Source organism: Triturus cristatus, chromosome 10 (assembly GCF_964204655.1).
Source record: "Triturus cristatus chromosome 10, aTriCri1.1, whole genome shotgun sequence".
In the NCBI taxonomy this organism is placed as follows: domain Eukaryota; kingdom Metazoa; phylum Chordata; class Amphibia; order Caudata; family Salamandridae; genus Triturus; species Triturus cristatus.
The window spans coordinates 1,094,090,966-1,094,111,622 of record NC_140593.1 but is presented as its reverse complement, the minus strand read 5'-3'; positions in this window follow the sequence as shown (position 1 = coordinate 1,094,111,622).

Sequence of the window (20,657 nt, the reverse complement as noted above, 5' to 3'; positions counted from 1 at the left end):
ATAAAAATACAATAAATAGAAGCATAAAAAATATAACTTGGTGTTCTTTGTGTTACTCCTATAATAGACAGAATGATCAAACAAGGTATTCTGAGAGAAATAATGAGCAGTCCATGTAATTCACCAATTATGGGCCTGAAAAAGCCTAATGGAACATTTAGAATAGTACAAGACCTGAGGAAAATAAACAAAATTGTTGTGTCATGCTGTCCCATTGCACCAAATCCATCTGAGATTTAGCATCAGATTCCTCATGATGCAGAATGGTATACAGTAATTGACTTGTGTCATACTTTCTTTTCCATCCCATTGATATCATGATAGTCAACAAATTTTTGCGTTCCGATTTGGCAAACGTATCTTGGCATAGTGCAGAATTCCACAGGGGTACACAGAGAGTCCCTCAATATTCAATCAGATATTGAAAAAGTCTCTAGAAGATTTAAAAATGCCTGAAAGTTCAGTTCTGGTACAATATATAGATTATCTGCTTGTGTCATCAAGAACTAGAGAAGCGTGTGTAGTGGATACCATTGCACTGCTGAATCATTTGGCAGATGGAGGACTTAAAGTATCCCCATCGAAATTGCAATTCTGTCAGAAAGAAGTACAATATTTAGGCCATAAAATCGAAAAGGGACTGAGAAAATTAACTGCAGATAGAATCAAGATAATAAAAGGAATGAGAGCCCCAATGACGCAAAGAGAAGTGAGAATGTTTCTTGGAATGGTTGGACATTGTCGTCAGTGGATAAGTAACTTTTCCCTGATTGCAAAACCTTTGGTACGCTTGACGAGAAGTGATGTAAAAGACCCCATTGAGTTAAATAAAGAGGAATTAGCGGCTTTTAAACAATTGAGACACAGTTTGTGTGAAGCACCAGCACTTGGTATGCCTGATTATGAAAAGGAATTTGAACTCTATTGCAGCGAAAGAAATTGATGTGCACTTTCTGTATTAATACAGAAACATGGAAAACTAAGGAGACCAATTGCATATTTCTCAGCTATATTAGACCCTGTAGCTGAAGCATTGCCAGGTTGTCTGAAAGCTGTAGCAGCCACTTGCAAGAGTTTGGAACAAAGTGAAGGAATTGTGATGGGATATCCTGTGAGAGTGTTTGTACCACATGATGTGGCAATCCTTTTAACAAGGAGCCGTACCCAGTTCATGACGCACAGTCGCCTGACTAAATATGAGAAAGTCATCCTAGGTGCAAGAAATGTAAGCCTGGTGAGATGTCTGAATGTGAATCCTTCAACGTTACTGCCTGATGCTGAGAATGCTGGAAGTCAGAGATGATGTGGATCATGACTGTTTGGAAGTGCTTGACTTCTGTACCAAACCCCGACCTGATATAAAAGATGTACCTTTGACAGAAAGTGACTATGTGATGTTTGTGAATGGATCATGCTTAAGAACAGATGAGGGAATTCTAAGTGCAGCATATGCAGTATGCACAGTAGTAGCTGTACTGGAAGCATCGTGTCTGAAAGGAGTAAAATCAGCCCAAGATGCTGAACTATTTGCCTTAACAAGAGCATGTAAGTTGGGAAAGAATGTGAGAGTGACTGTGATAACCGATAGTCAATATGGCTTCGGTGTAGTGCATGATTTTGGCCAAATTTGGTCACAAAGAGGATTTTTGACATCGAGTGGCACTCCTATAAGGAATGCTGAAGTGGTTGGAAAATTGCTTGAGGTGAAGTGTGCAGCCCACACAAAGTCCAATGATTATGTATCGGCTGGCAATCAGTTTGCCAACGATATGGCTCAATATTGCGCACAAAATCAGAATTCCATAAATAGGGGAAGAGAAAGAGAAATTAATTCATGTCCCTTGTTGTTTACTAACACTGTGAATACATGGGAGGAAGTAAGGCAGTTGCAGGAAGAAGCAGGAGATGAGGAAATGAGACAGTGGGTAAAAGCAGGATGTGCACCACGGGAAACAGATCATGTGTGGATATATCGGGATGGAAGACCAGTTATGCCTGATAGCATGGTGTCTGCCATGGCACGGATGTATCATGGACAAGCACATGTAGGAAGAGATGCAATGATCAGACTTTTTAAACAGACACGGTACAACGCAAAATTTAGACTTGTAGCTGAAAGTCTTTGTCAGAGATGTCTTATATGTCAGCAGTTCAATCCTGGAAGAAAAACAGTGGTAAGTCTGGGAACGATAGGTCGAGAAGGAGGGCCTTTCACCAAGATGCAGATTGACTTCATTGAAATGCCCCCCTGTAACAGGTTGAGGTATGTTTTAGTGATGGTTAGTCTGTTTTCACGATGGGTGGAAGCATACCCACCGAGAAGAAGTGATGGAATCACAATAGCCAAGCTATTACTGAGAGAGTTCATTCCTAGGTTTGGTTTTCCAGTCACAATTGAGTCAGATAGAGGAAAACATTTTCATAATGAAATCATGAAGTTAATTTGTGAAGCATTGAATGCACAACAGAAACTGCATTGTGCCTATCGCCCAGAGGCTTCTGATGTGGTGGAACAAGTAAATGGCACCATTAAAAACAGGCTGGGAAAGATGTGTTTAGCCACAGGTTTGAAATGGCCTGATGTCTTGCCTCTGGTACTCATGACTATTAGATCAATTCCAGATAGGAATACAGGTGTGAGTCCCCATGAAATTGTCATGGGAAGAGCAATGCGACATGTTTTCATACCAGTCAACAAGCTATGGCCTATAACTGATGACTTGGTGTTGGATTATTGCAAGTGGTTGGCTGATTCCGTTCATTCTGTGTTCCATCAGGTTGGATCGGATGCCACCACTCTTGAAAAGAAGCCAGCTCATGATTTGAGCCCGGGGGACTGGGTAAGAATAAAAGTGCACAGAAGATGAAACTGTTTGGTCCCATATTGGGGAAAACCACGTCAGGTGATCTTGACTACGACAACAGCACTAAAATATGCAGGAGTAAAGAACTGGATTCATGCTAGTCACACCTTGCGAATTCCAAATCCCGTGGATAACAAGGAAGGAGAATACTTTGAAGAATCAGATACAAGCTCTGAATCAGATATTGAAGAAATAAGAACGAGACAAACTCCTGAAAGGGGGGAACCAGAACAAAGGCCAGCTATTGCATCAGAGAATCTTCCTTTAAGAAGAAAGTTACAGATTTCTGACACCAGCTCAGATTCAGACACCGAACCTGTCCAAGCACAAAAGAGAAAGATTAAAAACAGTGAAGAGACTGTAAAAGAAATTTTTGATAAGACTGTCTCGAATGAAAGTTCAAGAGAAATTCCACCTGAAGTAATAAAATTAGATGGTAAGGTACCAGATACAGAGAGTGAGGGAAAGATTTTTGCGGAAGACCCCCGAGGAGCTGTAGGGAATTCACACATCCAGTTAGAGGAAGGGACGGTTAGTCAGCAGGAAGATTATGTGGAAGAACCACGAGGAGGGACAGAAGTAGGTAATAAAGAAGAAGTGGTGGAAAGAGGAACTACTGAAGGTAAAAGTCACGTTGGAACTGAATCAGAAGACAGTGATGAAGAGGTACCAGGAGGTCCTGAGAAAGAGAGCATGAAGAACAGAGAAAAATGAAAAATGAAGTAAGTTGAAAAGGCCAGCAAGAGATGAAATTTGGCCTAACAAGATAAAGAGATTAAGATACAGATTGACACGAGTAAATTCATCTAGGACTGAACAGGTGAATGAAGTGTCTAGCCAAGAGAAATTGAAAGACGTGGAACAAACAACAGCAGAAGAAAATAAGAGAACGAGAAAACCTAACCAGAAGTATAAATCGCCAGAATGGTCATATGTGGCACTGCATGAAATAAAAGAAGAGGCAGACAGCCAAGGGCATCTAAAGGTGACTGTACCAGGAGTGGTCCTGAGAGTTAAAACACAGAAAATAGAAAATCTAAATGTGTGTTCCTTAGAAGATGGTTCAAAATGTGTTGTTGTTGTACAGGATTACTAATGCTTCTGTGGAGTACGTTAGCACTAATGTTTTCATTTAAGATTACACTAGAAACAATAGAAGGACATAGTGAGAATAAAACTAATGTAGAAAAGATTCAGAAGGTAGATCTGACTAAAATAGATAGAAATTACTTACATAAAGATAGGTCTATAACTGATTTTTCTAACAATGTATTTTCAAAATTACTATACGAATATGTGAAGACGATGGACGTGAGGGATTGCTACGTCTGCATGCAGTTGCCGGCGTCTGTATCTGAGGGAGTGACTTACCATCACCTCCCAGTAACATATGGAATAACATGTAGTGTAATAGCAAGTTTGTTTTACAAAATAGGGAAATTAGAATATTATTTTTTAGATGTAGATAATGTATTTTCACAAGTACCTGTAATTAACAAGTTGAATAAAGTAAAACCTGCGAAAGTGTTAGGTGAATTTTTCTTAGAAACTAAAGAATTAACATTAGAATCAATATTTAGAAATAATCTAACTTGCAGTTTAAAGAAGGAGGAGAAGATTTTCTTGGATATGGTTGAAGAAAGGAGATTAAAAATGCAAAGGAAAGTACCTGAGGGAAAGGAAGAAAAGACAGTCTGGGATGTTGAAAGAGAAAAACATTTGAAAGGAGAAGCTAGTCCAACAATTGCTCTAGATTGGCCTCAGAAAGGAAAGTTGTGTATTAGAAGGAATCAAACTGCATATGATAATTATTTTGTAGGCACCAGTGATTGCCATGATACTTATAGAATCATGGGAGGATGGGGATTTAAAAGAGGAAATGATCCAGTTTTCCCTGCATTATATTTTATCTGCGGGAACAAAGCATATTATCGATTACCAGATCATTGGTATGGCACATGTTATCTAGGCCTGGTTTTCCCAAAGATATTCCATGTGGGAAGAGGAAAAGATGGTGCACATGAGTTAGGTAGTCAATTAACACGTAGAAAAAGAGAATCTTGGTCAGAAATTGTAGGAGACATTTTCGGAGCATTGATACCAGCAGTGGGAATATCTTTGAATGCACACAAAATTAGAAAGCTATCAACAGTAGTGGATCGCTTGTCAACAAGCACCGCTGGAGGATTTTTATTGGTAAATACCGAAATGGTTGCCATGCGTGCCATGGTAATGCAAAATCGACTTGCCCTTGATATAATTTTGGCAAAAGAGGGTGGAGTCTGTGGAATGCTGAAAGTTCAACATTGTTGTACTTACATTCCTGACGAAAGTCAAGATTTGAAGACATACATTAAGAATATAACTGATTTGCATGAAGAAATTGTTCCACTGGAGGCTGAAGGTATTTGGGAAAAGATTGGGAAAAAGTTTTCTACTATTAAGAACTTTTTACTTAAGCTAGGTAGTACCCTTATTGGTAAGATATTATTTCCAGTAACATGTGTGATTATTTTAGTATTAATTCTAAGACTAGGATGTTTATGTAGCAAGAAAAGGAAATTACGAAAACACATAAAAAGAGAAACTGTAAGAAACAAAGAGAAAGAAAGAAAAGAAAGAGAGAGAATTTGAAGAAATAGAATTAGAAGAGTGGAAAGACAATATGTATAGAAGAACAAGAGAAGAAGAGACAGGTGAAACAGTTATGTGAACTAACAAAATAATTAAAAGAAGTGAAATAATTTCTTTTACTAAATTTTTTCAAAATTTCAAGGTAGTGTGGTGATGTTAAAAATCACCAAAGGGGGGATTGATGGAGCAGGTAGTACAAAATGTTGTATACCTCCTTCTATTTTGCATGAAAGTATTAATTGAATAACCTACTTATTATAAAATACTAATTGTGTGCTGTGATATAGTAAAATTAACTAATTTGCATACACAAATTACACGGGGAAACTTGCTATTTGTATGGCAAAATAACCCTATAACTAAAATACGTACGCATATTAATTGTAGTATATATGGTAATTATATATATATAATATATAATATATATATATATATATATAGCATGATTTATGTGCTTTTGTGACGTCTGCATCTTCGTGGAGGGCCGAAAAGGTGAATATACTGCTTTAAATGTCGCTATATGCTAGGAAAATACTAATACATAAAGGGATTAGTAAGGGTATAACATTAGCAGCATCATTTCTTTGTATTAATTACTCTTTTGTGTTTGTTTTGCTTAAGTTGACATTTGGGCCGATCGAAACATGGCAGCAGAAAACGAGTTCAGAAGTGGCCACCGTCTCGTGAGGCGCGAAGTTTATTGCGCAGACTCGGATGGCACCGTGAACTTCCTAACGACCTCTGTACACGCCGTTCCAGTCAAGGATAGGTTATTGGTGGACTGCCAAAGACCCCGGAAAACCAGAAACTGGTATAAATGAACAAGGGACATTTTAGAAACTTTGCAACAATCGGAATTGGTTCATCACCGGAAACATATCAGCAAAATCCATGTGAACCTGGGCTGTCCCAAAATCGGACATTTTCCCCCGACCAATAGAAATCTTTCTCCGACCACAAAAATGTTTCTTGTTATCCCGAAATTTATTATAACAAGAGTAGTAGAATAGGGAGGGGCTAGATGCGATGCGGTTTACACATTCGGCGGTTACTATGACTGCGCACCCTCTTTGACTCTACAGGCGATGACGAATGCTGGCACGATTTCTGGTCCTCTGACGATCTTTGGGACTGTAACGTGCTGAGCAAAGGACTTTCGGACTTTGGGATCTGGCCTGCCTTTTGGACAAATTAACGACAAAATTTGATTATGCAGAGCCTATGAATTGGCGAAATTCCAGATAGTCAGAATAGGTAAATATGATGTTTTGTGATATGATTAAATTGATCTAGAAATTCTAAACTTTTGATGAGACAAATGCTAATATTAATGAAATTTTAGATAAACGAATATTGATTAACAGAAATAATGAGTTTGTGGTTCTTCGTTAAAGAGAATAAGGATTCTGAGTCTTAAATGTGTTTTAGCTGATTCTCAATCACCATCAACCAATCCAACTAATTGGTCCGATCGAGCAAGTGGGCGGAGCGCCTTCATGTTTAGGATTAGGAATCTATAGGTGGCGAATGTTAATGTATATAATGTAAGATAACTTTTCTTTCCCTATAGGTTATAAGGTATCCCCACCCACATGTCCAGCGCAATATCATCATCCCTCCTGTGTGCAGACTCGTGAGTGGAGACGTGTGAGTGTTGGTGTTATATGGGCCTCACCAATGACTGCATGTGTGAATGAGCTAGTGTGAAGTTGGGTCTGCGACGCAGGGAGGATAGTTGTGTATATATAAATTCCTCTTTTTCTCCGGTCTCGCGCTGGATCAGTTTTTCTGGTAGCAGAATGATGGTTATATTGCGTTGGTTTGGTGATTATTGCTTGTAGATTGCTTATTGATTATTGATTGTGAATAAGTATTGGTTTATGTATTAACACTCTATGTTGAGTCACGTTGCATTCCATGTTGTTTGACTACTTCTGGGATGTAGGAAGTTGGAAGTTTGTAACGATTCCGTAGTAGAGCAGAGGTAAGCGCTGTTCTCTGGAAAGACGGAATTGTTGTTGTTGCCCTGTAGGTACACGGGGAAAACGTGTGACAATTAAAGTTGCACGATGCATTGTCTGGGTTCGATTTCGTAACATCGTCGTGTGTTGCCGCTAGGGACATTTTCTGTTTGAGAGAAATGTATGGTAGCGAAAGGTCATCTGTGAAATTTTGGTCTTAAGTACCAGGAGTCCAAAAGGAGCTCTGATTACGCTTATCACTGGAAAGGTAATAGGTGTTCCCTAAGCTTGATAGAAGGATAAAGTAGAGGGAAGTGCTACTTTATCAACGAATGAAATAATCCTGTAGTAGGGCAGAGGTAAGCGCTGCTCTCGGGAAAGACAGGATTCTGTGTGAATGAACTACATTTTCCGTATGAATGTGTGTAAATTAAATAGCATTCAGGTTAATTGTGAAACTCTGGTTTTAATTCTCAGGAGCATTGGGTCTCTAACAGGTGTTTTATTTCTGGAGAAGCGGTTAGCTAATGCTTGCTAGAAGGGTGAAGTAGTGAGAAGTGCTACTTTATCAACGGATGTAACGATTCCGTAGTATGGCAGAGGTAAGCGCTGCTCTCGGGAAAGACGGAATTCTTGTGAAAAAGGTCAAGACTATCCTTTGTTAGCGAAACAGATAATGGTGGTGTTTTTATGCCGTTACTAACAGAATTTTAGTATAAAGTGAATGTAAAAAGTTTGCTGATAAATTTTGTAAAGGAAGGGTCAGCAGAAGCAGGAGTAACGAGAAAAAGTGGATGTCAGAAAGACCGCGCTGGGATTGGTTAGTCAGTAAGGGACGAAGACGCTCCCAATTGGTGCGTTAGTGTGCGCCGCGCTAGGTGTGGAGAATTACAGGGTGACGTAGACGCCCCGTATTGGTGCGTTAGTGAGAGTCGCGCTGGGATTGGATAAAACAAACAAAATAGTCGTAGAAGAAATCTAGCGATAAAGAAAAGAGAATATTCTATATTACGATCCACCAGAGAAGGAGAAAAAGTCCTGGTTCGGTAAAATCAAGAACTTATTTAAAAAGGACAAACCGATTGTGACTAGAGAGGGACAGTTGCTCCCTCCAGAGAAATCACCCGCATCTTTTATGATTACGAAATATGGATATCATACATGTATTTGGTTAGACAATTGGGCAAAATATACAAAAGATGATGGAGTTTTGGCATTTCCAGAACATGGTTCATTTAATTTAGTGGTTTTGAGAAATCTGAGAGAAAGAATGATGAAATTAGAACCTAGACCTAGACCTACACAGTTTGAAGCATTAACAGAATGGGAAGATGAGATGTATGACAGAGAACGACAACGAAGTGGCGGAAGGTATAGATATATGTTTGGTAGATCGTATGGACAAGAAAATCATGATGATAGAATGAAGAGATGGCGAAGTGCAAATATGACTGATGGGTTGTTTCCTATGAGAAATGTGGAGGAAACCACTAGTAGAAAATGTACGGAAAGGAGAAATAACACAGGATCAGAAGGTTATAAGTATGGTGTGCATGAGTCGGAGGATGATGTGCTTGAGGACATGTTTTATAAAAATCCACCCCCATATCAACCAAATTCCACATTGACACCGAGCGCCCCAGTAAAAGAATCACCACAGAATATACAATTTGAAACAGTACCACATGAGGCAGGAAGAAATTATCCTTTTAGAGAAACAGAAAATACTCAAGTTAGTAAAATGGCTAATGAAAATTCAGCTGAATTAGCTAGAACTACTTTAGAATTGACTGAGAAGATTAGAGAACTAACTAAAAATATGGAAGCAGTAACTGTACCTGTAACAATAGGACCTGTAATGCCGATTTTGGATAAACAGAAGGATAGTGAGCATTGTCTGACGATTCCTTACAATGGAAACAGAGAAAATGAAATACAAAGACGAAATACCAGAGAAATTTGTGGTGACAAACGGTAGGAATTTCTGAACAAAGTACTCCTAAAAATTTGACAGTAAATCAGAGTTTAGTAAATAGAGAAATAATGACGACAGAGTCAGTACCAGGATCACCAAAAGGATTAGAACAGACACGAAATGAATTGATTTCTGTAGGTCCTACTTCTGATGAATTAAGTGATTGGCTAAGAAGTTTACAACAAAAAGATGCTGAGCCTAAACCTTTAGATGTGTCCAAATTAAAAATAGTATTAGAAGAATTATTAGTGGGGACTATTCCTACAGAAAAATTAAAAAGTTATCAGGATGAAGAATTAATGTTCGTATGCAAAAGCATAACATGGAGAGCCAGAAATTTACATGAAAGACTTGAAGAAGTGGCAAATGAAATGGGTATTGATTTTGAAAAGGTAAAGTCATTACAAAAGCCATATAGAGTAGAGTTTTCTGAATAAGAAATTGAAAATTTAAACACGACAGGACGAATAATTCAGATTAAAGATGTAATCATATTACTGAGAAAATGGGGCGATGTAGACAAATGGAAGAGTAGATGGTTTCGAAAACGAGATGATGCCACGGATAAAACGTTTACAGCTTACACAGTAAGAGAAAAGGAAAAAGTAGTAAGTGAATGTCCCATGAGAGAGATTCCAGTTGGAGGCTATGTACATGTCCCCTGGACTAGACAAGATATTTTGTCATTTACCAATGATTTTCCATGACTGCGCGAAAGCCAGTTGAGTGGTACAGGCAGGTAGACAGGTTCGCAAAATTATCAAAAGTTCTATGGATTGATTTGAACAGTCTTTTTGACATAATAGTACCTGCAGATTTATGGACAGAGTGCAAGGTAATAATTAGCTGGCCTACACAAGAATACCCTAGAGATCCAAAAACAGGTGCCCCTGATCCAGAAGTAATGAGAAAATATGAACAAGTAATTACCTTTCTGAAAAATAAAGTACCTCCTAAAGAAGCTGATTGGGTAAAAATTGATAGAACTCATCAAGAAGCGAAAGAATCGGTACACGCTTACTATGAAAGGCTGACTCTTGCCTTTAAGCAGTATAGTGGTGATGAAAACCTGAGTGAAAAGGATTTGAGTCATTTTGTATATCGATTTGTGTATGGATTGCGACCTGAAGTAAGTGAAATGATTAAACAGCATACAGTTGATTGGCAAAATAAAAAGATAGACGAAGTACTAAGACATACAAAATATTTTGGCGATGAAATTGAAGCAAAGCAGCGTAAATTTTAAAAAAAAGCCATGTGGGCTCAGGTAAAAGTAGCAGAAAGACAGGAAGCTCAAGTGATTGAACAAGCAACTGGTACGGGCATGAAACCAAAATGTAATATTGGAAAAGGGAAAGGACAATTTAATATAGATGAAGCCAAAAAGAAATGGCCATGTCATAATTGCGGAAGAATGGGGCATTGGAAATCCGAGTGTAAATTTCCCCCGAGTGCTAATGGTGATAATGCATCATTGAATTCGCAGGTGCAGAAAGAGGTGAGTTGTCAACCGCAGCAACAGCAGCAGGTTGTTCCCCAACAGAATCAGGTGCCAAAACCGCCTTTCCACAGGGCGTAAATCATCAGAAATACAGTAATGAGACAGGATTCTACAACGAAGAACAGGTAACTAAGCTGCCGCGCGCTAGTGCTGTTTCGTAGTATTGGCTACAACGCGATGAGAGTGAGTCAGAAGAAGGTTATTGATGGTGCCGAGGGGAGGAAGAGGAGTGCGTACTTGGCGCAACTCTAGAAGTAGACCAGACAGGCCCATTTGTGGATGGAAAGGTAAATGACGAAAACATTACTTTCCTAGTAGATACTGGTGCTACTCGTTCAACTGTTAGGTCAGCTGATGTTAAAAATCTTCCTCTCTCGGACTAAACAATCCAAGTAGTTGGAGTATCCAACAGACAGATAAAAACGTATCTTACTGATCCAGTAGAAATTAACATAGGGAAATTTTCTGAAATGCACCGCTTTGTCGTGTGCGATTCAAGCCCTGTAAATTTGTTAGGGAGAGATTTGCTGTGCAAGATGAATTGCACTATATTTTGTACTCCCAATGGTATAGCATTTGAGACTCCAGATGAAGATGTACTGTATAAAATGACTATGGCTAATATGGAACCTGAGATTACCGAGGCATTTCCTGTATTTAACCCCGAAGAGCTGCCTCAAGAGCTGAAAAAGACAGTAAAGGCGGAGGTATGGGATTTCACAGGAGAAGATGTGGGATTAATGAAAAATGAAGATCCTGTAAAAGTTGCTATACAAGAAGGAATAAGTTACCCAAATATTCCCCAGTACAAATTGACACACGAGATAATTGAAGGAGTTACTCCTATAATAATGCAGAAAATATTGGGACCCCCTTTGTACGAATTGCTTTTCCAAAAGGTCAGGGAGAAAAGGGGAAGACAAAAGCAACCTAACAAATAGTGCTCCCTCTCGACCTATATTTCAATTTCCTATATATGATTAAAAAACACATTTTTTTTAACATAAAATTCTACTAAACATGGGCTAGCACACAAAGAACACCAAGTTATATTATTTATACTTCTATTTATTGTATTTTTATATTTTCATTTTTTCTTTATATAAACATGATAGAATTTTTTACATATAAATCAATTTTCATAAATAACATCATCACTATATTTTACACATTATTCATGTCAGTTCATTACTACAAAGATATTATTCCAAGTCATGACTAAAACAAAACCCAGGGAGAAGAACACTGCACATACAAACTCTTCATTCATACAAACACATACCAGACACCCCTTGCACATATATCTCAATAGTTGTCCCAATTAACACATTGTTAGTGATATGTAGTCCTAATGGCCCCCAAGAGGGAGCTAATACAAAAAGTTGTAGGATCTACAAAGAGACTTGGTCTAACCAAGTCTCTTTGTAGATCCTACAACTTTGTAGTAATGAACTGACATGAATAATGTGTAAAATATAGTGATGATGTTATTTATGAAAATTGATTTATATGTAAAAAATTCTATCATGTTTATATAAAGAAAAAATGAAAATATAAAAATACAATAAATAGAAGCATAAAAAATATAACTTGGTGTTCTTTGTGTTACTCCTATAATAGACAGAATGATCAAACAAGGTATTCTGAGAGAAATAATGAGCAGTCCATGTAATTCACCAATTATGGGCCTGAAAAAGCCTAATGGAACATTTAGAATAGTACAAGACCTGAGGAAAATAAACAAAATTGTTGTGTCATGCTGTCCCATTGCACCAAATCCATCTGAGATTTAGCATCAGATTCCTCATGATGCAGAATGGTATACAGTAATTGACTTGTGTCATACTTTCTTTTCCATCCCATTGATATCATGATAGTCAACAAATTTTTGCGTTCCGATTTGGCAAACGTATCTTGGCATAGTGCAGAATTCCACAGGGGTACACAGAGAGTCCCTCAATATTCAATCAGATATTGAAAAAGTCTCTAGAAGATTTAAAAATGCCTGAAAGTTCAGTTCTGGTACAATATATAGATTATCTGCTTGTGTCATCAAGAACTAGAGAAGCGTGTGTAGTGGATACCATTGCACTGCTGAATCATTTGGCAGATGGAGGACTTAAAGTATCCCCATCGAAATTGCAATTCTGTCAGAAAGAAGTACAATATTTAGGCCATAAAATCGAAAAGGGACTGAGAAAATTAACTGCAGATAGAATCAAGATAATAAAAGGAATGAGAGCCCCAATGACGCAAAGAGAAGTGAGAATGTTTCTTGGAATGGTTGGACATTGTCGTCAGTGGATAAGTAACTTTTCCCTGATTGCAAAACCTTTGGTACGCTTGACGAGAAGTGATGTAAAAGACCCCATTGAGTTAAATAAAGAGGAATTAGCGGCTTTTAAACAATTGAGGCACAGTTTGTGTGAAGCACCAGCACTTGGTATGCCTGATTATGAAAAGGAATTTGAACTCTATTGCAGCGAAAGAAATTGATGTGCACTTTCTGTATTAATACAGAAACATGGAAAACTAAGGAGACCAATTGCATATTTCTCAGCTATATTAGACCCTGTAGCTGAAGCATTGCCAGGTTGTCTGAAAGCTGTAGCAGCCACTTGCAAGAGTTTGGAACAAAGTGAAGGAATTGTGATGGGATATCCTGTGAGAGTGTTTGTACCACATGATGTGGCAATCCTTTTAACAAGGAGCCGTACCCAGTTCATGACGCACAGTCGCCTGACTAAATATGAGAAAGTCATCCTAGGTGCAAGAAATGTAAGCCTGGTGAGATGTCTGAATGTGAATCCTTCAACGTTACTGCCTGATGCTGAGAATGCTGGAAGTCAGAGATGATGTGGATCATGACTGTTTGGAAGTGCTTGACTTCTGTACCAAACCCCGACCTGATATAAAAGATGTACCTTTGACAGAAAGTGACTATGTGATGTTTGTGAATGGATCATGCTTAAGAACAGATGAGGGAATTCTAAGTGCAGCATATGCAGTATGCACAGTAGTAGCTGTACTGGAAGCATCGTGTCTGAAAGGAGTAAAATCAGCCCAAGATGCTGAACTATTTGCCTTAACAAGAGCATGTAAGTTGGGAAAGAATGTGAGAGTGACTGTGATAACCGATAGTCAATATGGCTTCGGTGTAGTGCATGATTTTGGCCAAATTTGGTCACAAAGAGGATTTTTGACATCGAGTGGCACTCCTATAAGGAATGCTGAAGTGGTTGGAAAATTGCTTGAGGTGAAGTGTGCAGCCCACACAAAGTCCAATGATTATGTATCGGCTGGCAATCAGTTTGCCAACGATATGGCTCAATATTGCGCACAAAATCAGAATTCCATAAATAGGGGAAGAGAAAGAGAAATTAATTCATGTCCCTTGTTGTTTACTAACACTGTGAATACATGGGAGGAAGTAAGGCAGTTGCAGGAAGAAGCAGGAGATGAGGAAATGAGACAGTGGGTAAAAGCAGGATGTGCACCACGGGAAACAGATCATGTGTGGATATATCGGGATGGAAGACCAGTTATGCCTGATAGCATGGTGTCTGCCATGGCACGGATGTATCATGGACAAGCACATGTAGGAAGAGATGCAATGATCAGACTTTTTAAACAGACACGGTACAACGCAAAATTTAGACTTGTAGCTGAAAGTCTTTGTCAGAGATGTCTTATATGTCAGCAGTTCAATCCTGGAAGAAAAACAGTGGTAAGTCTGGGAACGATAGGTCGAGAAGGAGGGCCTTTCACCAAGATGCAGATTGACTTCATTGAAATGCCCCCCTGTAACAGGTTGAGGTATGTTTTAGTGATGGTTAGTCTGTTTTCACGATGGGTGGAAGCATACCCACCGAGAAGAAGTGATGGAATCACAATAGCCAAGCTATTACTGAGAGAGTTCATTCCTAGGTTTGGTTTTCCAGTCACAATTGAGTCAGATAGAGGAAAACATTTTCATAATGAAATCATGAAGTTAATTTGTGAAGCATTGAATGCACAACAGAAACTGCATTGTGCCTATCGCCCAGAGGCTTCTGATGTGGTGGAACAAGTAAATGGCACCATTAAAAACAGGCTGGGAAAGATGTGTTTAGCCACAGGTTTGAAATGGCCTGATGTCTTGCCTCTGGTACTCATGACTATTAGATCAATTCCAGATAGGAATACAGGTGTGAGTCCCCATGAAATTGTCATGGGAAGAGCAATGCGACATGTTTTCATACCAGTCAACAAGCTATGGCCTATAACTGATGACTTGGTGTTGGATTATTGCAAGTGGTTGGCTGATTCCGTTCATTCTGTGTTCCATCAGGTTGGATCGGATGCCACCACTCTTGAAAAGAAGCCAGCTCATGATTTGAGCCCGGGGGACTGGGTAAGAATAAAAGTGCACAGAAGATGAAACTGTTTGGTCCCATATTGGGGAAAACCACGTCAGGTGATCTTGACTACGACAACAGCACTAAAATATGCAGGAGTAAAGAACTGGATTCATGCTAGTCACACCTTGCGAATTCCAAATCCCGTGGATAACAAGGAAGGAGAATACTTTGAAGAATCAGATACAAGCTCTGAATCAGATATTGAAGAAATAAGAACGAGACAAACTCCTGAAAGGGGGGAACCAGAACAAAGGCCAGCTATTGCATCAGAGAATCTTCCTTTAAGAAGAAAGTTACAGATTTCTGACACCAGCTCAGATTCAGACACCGAACCTGTCCAAGCACAAAAGAGAAAGATTAAAAACAGTGAAGAGACTGTAAAAGAAATTTTTGATAAGACTGTCCCGAATGAAAGTTCAAGAGAAATTCCACCTGAAGTAATAAAATTAGATGGTAAGGTACCAGATACAGAGAGTGAGGGAAAGATTTTTGCGGAAGACCCCCGAGGAGCTGTAGGGAATTCACACATCCAGTTAGAGGAAGGGACGGTTAGTCAGCAGGAAGATTATGTGGAAGAACCACGAGGAGGGACAGAAGTAGGTAATAAAGAAGAAGTGGTGGAAAGAGGAACTACTGAAGGTAAAAGTCACGTTGGAACTGAATCAGAAGACAGTGATGAAGAGGTACCAGGAGGTCCTGAGAAAGAGAGCATGGAGAACAGAGAAAAATGAAAAATGAAGTAAGTTGAAAAGGCCAGCAAGAGATGAAATTTGGCCTAACAAGATAAAGAGATTAAGATACAGATTGACACGAGTAAATTCATCTAGGACTGAACAGGTGAATGAAGTGTCTAGCCAAGAGAAATTGAAAGACGTGGAACAAACAACAGCAGAAGAAAATAAGAGAACGAGAAAACCTAACCAGAAGTATAAATCGCCAGAATGGTCATATGTGGCACTGCATGAAATAAAAGAAGAGGCAGACAGCCAAGGGCATCTAAAGGTGACTGTACCAGGAGTGGTCCTGAGAGTTAAAACACAGAAAATAGAAAATCTAAATGTGTGTTCCTTAGAAGATGGTTCAAAATGTGTTGTTGTTGTACAGGATTACTAATGCTTCTGTGGAGTACGTTAGCACTAATGTTTTCATTTAAGATTACACTAGAAACAATAGAAGGACATAGTGAGAATAAAACTAATGTAGAAAAGATTCAGAAGGTAGATCTGACTAAAATAGATAGAAATTACTTACATAAAGATAGGTCTATAACTGATTTTTCTAACAATGTATTTTCAAAATTACTATACGAATATGTGAAGACGATGGACGTGAGGGATTGCTACGTCTGCATGCAGTTGCCGGCGTCTGTATCTGAGGGAGTGACTTACCATCACCTCCCAGTAACATATGGAATAACATGTAGTGTAATAGCAAGTTTGTTTTACAAAATAGGGAAATTAGAATATTATTTTTTAGATGTAGATAATGTATTTTCACAAGTACCTGTAATTAACAAGTTGAATAAAGTAAAACCTGCGAAAGTGTTAGGTGAATTTTTCTTAGAAACTAAAGAATTAACATTAGAATCAATATTTAGAAATAATCTAACTTGCAGTTTAAAGAAGGAGGAGAAGATTTTCTTGGATATGGTTGAAGAAAGGAGATTAAAAATGCAAAGGAAAGTACCTGAGGGAAAGGAAGAAAAGACAGTCTGGGATGTTGAAAGAGAAAAACATTTGAAAGGAGAAGCTAGTCCAACAATTGCTCTAGATTGGCCTCAGAAAGGAAAGTTGTGTATTAGAAGGAATCAAACTGCATATGATAATTATTTTGTAGGCACCAGTGATTGCCATGATACTTATAGAATCATGGGAGGATGGGGATTTAAAAGAGGAAATGATCCAGTTTTCCCTGCATTATATTTTATCTGCGGGAACAAAGCATATTATCGATTACCAGATCATTGGTATGGCACATGTTATCTAGGCCTGGTTTTCCCAAAGATATTCCATGTGGGAAGAGGAAAAGATGGTGCACATGAGTTAGGTAGTCAATTAACACGTAGAAAAAGAGAATCTTGGTCAGATATTGTAGGAGACATTTTCGGAGCATTGATACCAGCAGTGGGAATATCTTTGAATGCACACAAAATTAGAAAGCTATCAACAGTAGTGGATCGCTTGTCAACAAGCACCGCTGGAGGATTTTTATTGGTAAATACCGAAATGGTTGCCATGCGTGCCATGGTAATGCAAAATCGACTTGCCCTTGATATAATTTTGGCAAAAGAGGGTGGAGTCTGTGGAATGCTGAAAGTTCAACATTGTTGTAATTACATTCCTGACGAAAGTCAAGATTTGAAGACATACATTAAGAATATAACTGATTTGCATGAAGAAATTGTTCCACTGGAGGCTGAAGGTATTTGGGAAAAGATTGGGAAAAAGTTTTCTACTATTAAGAACTTTTTACTTAAGCTAGGTAGTACCCTTATTGGTAAGATATTATTTCCAGTAACATGTGTGATTATTTTAGTATTAATTCTAAGACTAGGATGTTTATGTAGCAAGAAAAGGAAATTACGAAAACACATAAAAAGAGAAACTGTAAGAAACAAAGAGAAAGAAAGAAAAGAAAGAGAGAGAATTTGAAGAAATAGAATTAGAAGAGTGGAAAGACAATATGTATAGAAGAACAAGAGAAGAAGAGACAGGTGAAACAGTTATGTGAACTAACAAAATAATTAAAAGAAGTGAAATAATTTCTTTTACTAAATTTTTTCAAAATTTCAAGGTAGTGTGGTGATGTTAAAAATCACCAAAGGGGGGATTGATGGAGCAGGTAGTACAAAATGTTGTATACCTCCTTCTATTTTGCATGAAAGTATTAATTGAATAACCTACTTATTATAAAATACTAATTGTGTGCTGTGATATATTAAAATTAACTAATTTGCATACACAAATTACACGGGGAAACTTGCTATTTGTATGGCAAAATAACCCTATAACTAAAATACGTACGCATATTAATTGTAGTATATATGGTAATTAGATATCGTATGATTTATGTGCTTTTGTGACGTCTGCATCTTCGTGGAGGACCGAAAAGGTGAATATACTGCTTTAAATGTCACTATATGCTAGGAAAATACTAATACATAAAGGGATTAGTAAGGGTATAACATTAGCAGCATCATTTCTTTGTATTAATTACTCTTTTGTGTTTGTTTCGCTTAAGTTGACATTTGGGCCTATCGAAACATGGCAGCAGAAAACGAGTTCAGAAGTGGCCAACGTCTCATGAGGCGCGAAGTTTATTGCGCAGACTCGGATGGCACTTCCTAACGACCTCTGTACACGCCGTTCCTGTCAAGGATAGGTTATTGGTGGACTGCCAAAGACCCCGGAGAACCAGAAACTGGTATAAATGAACAATGGACATTTTAGAAACTTTGCAACAATCGGAATTGGTTCATCACCGGAAACATATCAGCAAAATCCATGTGAACCTAGACTGTCTTAAAATCGGACGTTTTCCCCCAACCAATAGAAATCTTTCTCCGCCCAAAAATGTTTCATGTTATCCCGAAATTTATTATAAAAAGAGTAGCAGAATAGGGAGGGGCTAGATGCGATGCAGTTTACACATTCGGCGGTTACTATGACTGCGCACCCTCTTTGACTCCACAGACGATGACGAATGCTGGCACGATTTCTGGTCCTCTGACGATCTTTGGGACTGTAACGTGCTGAGCAAAGAACTTTCGGACTTTGAGATCTGGCCTGCCTTTTGGACAAATTAACGACAAAATTAGATTATGCAGAGCCTATGTATTGGCAAAAATCCAGATAGTCAGAATAGGTAAATATGATGTTCTGTGATATGATATGATTAAATTGATCTAGAAATTCTAAACTTTTGAAGAGACAAATGCTAATATTAATTAAATTTTACATAAACAAATATAGATACAAAAATAATGAGTTTGTGGTTCTTCGTTAAAGAGAATAAGGATTCTGAGTCTTAAATGTGTTATAGCTGGTTCTAAATCACCATCAACCAATCCAACTAATTGGTCTGATCGAGCAAGTGGGCGGAGCCCCTTGATGTTTAGGATTAGGAATCTATAGGTGGCGAATGTTAATGTATATAGTGTAAGATAACTTTTCTTTCCCTATAGGTTATAAGGTATCCCCACCCACATGTCCAGCGCATCTTTTCCCCTCCTGTGTGCAGACCTGTAAAAAGAACGTGCGAGTGATTGGTGTTATGGACCCCACCAATGAATGAGTGTGTGAATGAGTTAGTGTGATGGCGGGTCTGCGATGCAGGGAGGACAGCTGTGCTCTTTCTATTTCCCCGGTTTTTGCACTGAAACAGTGTCATAAACAGAACTTGACAAAGGCTTTCCATTGGTTTACTTGGAATTGCATGAATATCTCAGCTTTAAGGTGTACCTCTGGAAAGTTTAGTGAATTCTTGAAAATTGCAAATCTGCACCTACATAAGGTCAAAGACCTGCAATTCAGATTTACAATATTGTAAATCCGGACTTTTTGTGTTCTGTCTTGAATTCCTTTATCCTACAGTTCAATCCAGCTTTTTATACAAGTTGATCTACAGGAAGAGCAAACAGTAGGGTTGGATATGGCTATCCTGCTACATACCCCGCTGCAGAATGATCCAGGTGGTGTAGCCGCACCACCAGTGGAGCCAATTCCCACAGTAAATAAAATTGTGGCCATACCATGGTGTCTAATATAGGCGCAGATGTGGCATTCTCTCAAAAGAGAAGTGATGACAGTCTCATGTGTAAGATGTTCTCCCATTTCTAGATAAGGCAGCAACTGAGAGTGGGGTGGTTGGAAAATCCAACGATTTTATGCAGGTTTCCCATTACCACACACTTATAAATGAGGTAATCTGCAGTGAAAGCGACAGATGCAAGGAAAGTATTAAACTTTATCTGCTGGCTGAGAATTCAAGAGGGTCATTTGGACCCTAGTGAATGATCAACGAATTGCCTGGGTTGCTCACCTTCTCAGCAGGCATTTTTGTGCTTCCACCTGGACAGCAAGAGCAGTTTCATCATCAAAAAGGTAATGCCAGAGAACCGCCACGTAATGCCACCTGCCCAGCCGGCATATGAAACCTTCCGTCTGGCATTTTCTTTTTTCGTGTGTGGTTCAGAAAGGAAAACCAAAACAAGTGTAGAATTCTGAAGTACAAAAAAAATCAGTGTCACTTACATGCAGGGAGTTTTGTTCCTGCATCAGGGGGCCTCTTTTCATTTTTCCTCCCCAGACCCACCATGTGCTG